The sequence below is a fragment of the Dendrobates tinctorius genome, unplaced genomic scaffold (genome assembly GCF_039654945.1).
Source record: "Dendrobates tinctorius isolate UK_male_01 unplaced genomic scaffold, ASM3965494v1 ptg000211l, whole genome shotgun sequence".
Taxonomy (NCBI): Eukaryota; Metazoa; Chordata; class Amphibia; order Anura; family Dendrobatidae; genus Dendrobates; species Dendrobates tinctorius.
In genome coordinates this window covers 25,481,081-25,487,080 of record NW_027361878.1, presented here as the reverse complement: position 1 = coordinate 25,487,080, position 6,000 = coordinate 25,481,081, and positions in this window count along the sequence as shown.

Genomic DNA, 6,000 nt, shown 5'->3' with positions numbered 1-6,000 from the left:
ATACACTTCTGCCAGGTATAACAGGTTTACTAAGTCCCCTCAGAGAGGGTTCTCATATTGTAAGGGACCATGCACTGCGTGATCAGTATAGGACCAGGAAATGATCAGTAGAGGACCAGGAAATGGTCAGTACAGGACCAGGAAATGGTCAGTACAGGACCAGGAAATGGTCAGTACAGGACCAGGAAATGGTCAGTACAGGATCAGGACAGATTTTCAGAATCCACATGTGTACAATATGATCACTACACAGGACGTCATCCACCCAGCTCTGCAAATCTCGCTTCGCCTGCCTTCCTTAGGGCAGAGCAAGTCCTGCAAAGAGGATGGGTCAGAGCAGCTGCACTGCACATGCGCATTACACGACTTTGCCATCAAAAAGGCAGAGAGAAACACTGCTGTGCATCAACTGCACAGGCTCAAGATTTGCAGCAGTAGGTGGATGACATGGGGACATCATCCATGTCTATCAAGACAGGAGGGCCAGAAATTGCGGGGAGAGAGGAGGCGCTGAGCACGGACCAGAGACATCCATCAGACTAACCCAGGCTGATTAGCATATGGCCCATCAGACCGGACTGCGCCGATTATCATTCAGACTGGACCACAGCAATTAGCATATGGCCCATCGGACTGGGCCGCGCCAATTAGCGCATGGCCTATTTGACAAGACTACCGATTACCGTATGACACATCAGACCGAACCACACCGATTACTGTATGGCCCACCGGATCTCACCAATTACTGTATGGCACATCAAACTGGACAGCACCGACTAGCGCATGGTCCATCGGACTGGACCGGCGTGATTTGTGTATGGCCCATCAGACCAGAAGGCGCCAATTACAGTATGGCCCATCAGACTGGACAGCACTGATTAGCGTATGGCCCATCGGAATGGACCGTGCCAATTCCCACATGGCCTACCGGACCGCGCCGATTACCGTATGGCCGGACGGACTTTGAAGATTACTGCATGGCCCATCAGACCGGAATGCGCCGATTACAGCATGGCCCATTGGATCGGGCTGCAGTGATTAGTGTATGGCCCATTGGACCAGAAAGCACCGATTAGCGTATGGCCTATAGGACCGGGCCGCAGTGATTAGCGTATGACCCATAGGACCGGGCCGTAGTCATTAGTATATGGCCCATCGGACTGTAAAGCACCGATTAGCGTATTGTCCACAGGACTAAACCGCAGGCCGATTGCCATATGGCCCATTGGACCAGACTGTGCCGATTCCCTCATGGCCCATTGGACCTGACTGCGCCAATTACCGTATGGCCCATCGGACCGGACCGAGCCGATTACCATATGTCCCATAGGACCAGGCCGCGCCGATTCCCGCATGGCCCATCTGACCTGACTGCGCCAATTCCTACATGGCCCATCGGTCTGGACAGCGCTGATTAGACCATGAACCTTTGGACTGGAAGGAACGCATTGATTAGAATAGACAGTGCTGATTAGCATATGGCCCATAAGGCCGGACCGTGCTGATAAGCGTGTGACCCATCGGACCATGATTAGAGTATGGTGTGGGAAAATTGTAAAAGGCATTTTCATGGAGATATGTTGTGAGTTCATTCTCTGGTTCCCCTTCTGGACTCCCTCTGGTGGTGTCGGGAGGTGGTGCGGCTGGTTTGATCGGTGGAGATCTGCCACCTGAGAATGAGGATGACGATTGGATCTCAGGATTCTCAGATTGGATTTAAGACAGCCGACGCCCTATTCTGGTGCTGGTGATTCCTTCTGGCTTCTCAGCTCTTGGTTTTCAGCTCTGTTCCAGTCATCTAAAGCTAAGTTTTTCTGCTAATGTTCACACTTGATTTTGTTGGTCTATTCAGTTTTTTGTGTGGTCTGCCAGCCCCGGCTGGGGTCTGAGCTGAATTTCCACTCTTATTTATCAGTATTTTGCCAATTGGCTTTTTGTCCCTTACTAGTTCGGTCTCTTTTCCTCTGTCTCAGAATATTTCAGAGTGCTGATATAGTGGGAGAAGTCTAGTGACCTCAGGGTTAATTTTGCTATCAGAAGTGTTGGACATTATTTTTGTAGGGTTTTTTGCAGGTTGCAGACAGTGTCTTCCCTTTCCTTTCCTTTCCTTTCCTGTCTAGTTAGTTTGGGCCCCATCGTTTGCTCAGCCTATTTTCCTGCTGTGTTTGTGCTTTCATCTTGTTTCACCGTCAATACATGTGTGGGGGCTATCTATTCCTTTGGGGTCTGCTCTGGGGCAGTTAGTTTTCCCTTTTCTTGCTTTAGGATTACAGTAAAGTCAAAGTTTGGGCACCCCTATTAATGTTAACCTTTTTTCTTTATAACAATTTTGGTTTTTGCAACAGCTATTTCAGTTTCATATATCTAATAACTGATGGACTCAGTTATATTTCTGGATTCAAATGAGGTTTATTGTACTAACAGAAAATGTGCAATCTGCATTTAAACAAAATTTGACAGGTTCAAAAGTATGGGCACCTCAACATAAAAGTGACATTAATATTTTGTAGATCCTCCTTTTGCAAAAATAACAGCCTCTAGTTGCTTCCTGTAGCTATTAATGAGTTCCTGGATCCTGGATGAAGGTATTTGTGACCATTCCTGTTTACAAAACAATTCTAGTTCAGTTAAGTTTGATTGTTTGCCGAGCATGGACAGCCCGCTTCAAATCATCCCACAGATGTTCAATGATATTCAGGTCTGGGGACTGGAATGGCCATTCCAGAACATTGTAATTGTTCCTCTGCATGAATGCCTGAGTAGATTTGGAGCGGTGTTTTGGATCATTGTCTTGGTGAAATATCCATCCCCTGCGTAACTTCAACTTCGTCACTGATTCTTGCACATTATTGTCAAGAATCTGCTGATACTGAGTTGAATCCATGCGACCCTCAACTTTAACAAGATTCCCGGTGCCGGCATTGGCCACACAGCCCCAAAGCATGATGGAACCTCCACCAAATTTTACTGTGGGTAGCAAGTGTTTTTCTTGGAATGCTGTGTGTTTTAGCCTCCATGCATAACGCCTTTTTGTATGACCAAACAACTCAAGCTTTGTTTCATCAGTCCACAGGACCTTCTTCCAAAATGTAACTGGCTTGTCCAAATGTGCTTTTGCATACCTCAGGTGACTCTGTTTGTGGCGTGCTTGCAGAAACGGCTTCTTTCCCATCACTCTCCCATACAGCTTCTCCTTGTGCAAAGTGAGCTGTATTGTTGACCGATGCACAGTGACACCATCTGCAGCAAGATGATGCTGCAGGTCTTTGGAGGTGGTCTGTGGATTGTCCTTGACTGTTCTCACCATTCTTCTCTGCCTTTCTGATATTTTTCTTGGCCTGCCACTTCTGGGCTTAACAAGAACTGTACCTGTGTTCTTCCATTTCCTTACTATGTTCCTCACAGTGGAAACTGACAGGTTAAATCTCTGAGACAACTTTTTGTATCCTTCCCCTGAAAAGCTATGTTGAATAATCTTTGTTTTCAGATCATTTGAGAGTTGTTTTGAGGAGCCCATGATGCCACTCTTCATAGGAGAATCAAATAGGAGAACTACTTGCAAGTGGCCACCTTAAATACCTTTTCTCATGATCTAATACACCTGGCTATGAAGTTCAAAGCTCAATGAGGTTACAAAACCAATTTAGGGCTTCAGGAAGTCAGTAAAAAGTAGTTAGGAGTGTTCAAATCAAGAAAATGATAAGGGTGCCCATACTATTGCACCGGTCAAATTTTGTTTAAATGCAGATTGCACATTTTCTGTTAGTACAATAAACCTCATTTGAATCCAGAATTATAACTGAGTCCATCAGTTATTAGATATATGAAACTGAAATAGCTGTTGCAAAAACCAAAATTGTTATAAAGAATAAAGGATAACATTAATAGGGGTGCCCAAACTTTAACATATGACTGTATGTAGTCCTCCGGCCGTGACGAGGCGTCTAGGTTCATTGTAGGCACGCTCCACGGCTACTGTTAGTTGTGTGGTAAGATCAGGGATCTGCAATCTGCATAGTTACCAACCTCTCTTGTTATGATGAGTCACCGAAGGAGGAAAAAACAAAATACCAGCTAAGTCCAGAAAAACGAGAGAGGTTGGCAGCTATCAGATTGCAGACCCCTGAACCTATCCACAACAACTAGCAGTAGCCGTGGGGGGTTCCTACGGTGCCCTAGACCCCTCGATCACAGCCGGAGAGCTACATAGCCTGAAGACAGAAAGGGGAAAAACTAAACTGCCCCAGAGCAGACCCCAAAGCAATAGGCAGCCCCCAACATATAATGACGGTGACGCAAGATGAATACACTAACACAGATAGAAAGATAGGTTGAGCAAATGATGGGGCCCAAGCTAACTACATAGGACAGGATAGGAAAGCTGCTGTCTGCCATCCGCAAAAACCCTATAAAAATGAGCCAACCGACTGATAGGAAAAACAGGCCCTGAAGTCGCTAGGCTTCAAAAGACTATATCAGCACTCAGGTATATTCTGAAGACAGAGCAAAAGATCAACAGATCAGAGACAAAAATGGAATTCAGCTCACCCCCGGCCGGGGATAGCAGAACTCCCAAAAAGCAAGGCAAAACAAAAACAAAACTGAAGAGTACAAAGCAGAGCAGAAAAACTTAGCTTTGAGACGCAGGAATCAGACTGGTCTCCAAGAATCCAGCAGGAAAATCACCAGCCAGGAAGAAGGGCGTCGGCAGCCCCACATCCAGTCCTCAACTCCAGCCACCCAGTCATCATCCAGCTGCCCAGGTGTTTGGTAATTAGTCTCACCACCTTCCCCCACCAGAGGAGGGAGCCCACCAGACCCCAACGGTGAAGGGAAAAACGAACCCACAACAGTACCTCCCCCTTGAGGAGGGGTCACCGAACCCTCATCCATGCCACCAGGGCGATCCGGGTGAGCCCGATGAAAGGCACGCACCAATCTTTCGGCATGAATATCAGAGGCAGAGACCCAGGAATTATCCTCCTGACCATAACCCTTCCACTTAACCAAATACTGGAGTCTCCGTCTAGCCAGACGGGAATCCAGCATCTTCTCTACCTCATATTCCATGTTACCTTCAACCAATATAGCGTCAGGAGGTGCCACCACAGGAACTACTGGTTCAACAAACCTCTTCAACAAGGACTTATGAAACACATTATGAATTTTAAATGTGACAGGAAGAGCCAACCGAAAAGAGACCGGATTAATAATCTCCAAAATCTTGTAAGGTCCAATAAATCTAGGCTTAAACTTAGGAGAAGCCACTTTCATAGCGATATTTTTTTATGACAACCAAACCATATCACCCACCTTAAACTGGGGACCAACGGTCCTACGCCGGTTGGAAAACCGCTGGGCCTTTTCCTGGGAGACCACTACTTGGTCCCAGATCTGGTGCATTCTCTCCACCACAGTGTCAACACCTGGGCAGGCAGAAGGCTCCACCTGCCCTGAAGAAAATCGAGGGTGAAAACCAAAGTTACAAAAAAAAGGTGACATCAAAGTGGCAGAACTAGCTCTATTATTTAAAGCAAATTCGGCCAAGGGCAAAAATGAAACCCAATCATCCTGATCGGCAGAAATAAAACATCTCAAATACGACTCCAAAGTCTGGTTTGTTCTCTCTGTCTGCCCATTGGTCTGAGGGTGAAATGCAGAGGAGAAGGACAACTGAATTCCCAGCTTGGAACAGAAAGTCCTCCAAAATCTAGACACAAACTGAACTTCTCTTTCAGATACAATGTTCTCAGGAATCCCGTGCAAGCGAACCACCTGTTGCAAAAACAAGGGCACCAACTCAGAGGAAGATGTCAACTTAGGGAGTGGTACAAGATGGACCATCTTAGAGAATCTATCACAAATCACCCAAATAACAGTCATTCTCTGAGAGACAGGCATATCAGAGATAAAATCCATTGAAATATGGGTCCATGGCCTCCTGGGCACCGGCAAAGGCATCAACAAGCCACTAGAGCGAGAACAAGGTTTAGACCGGGA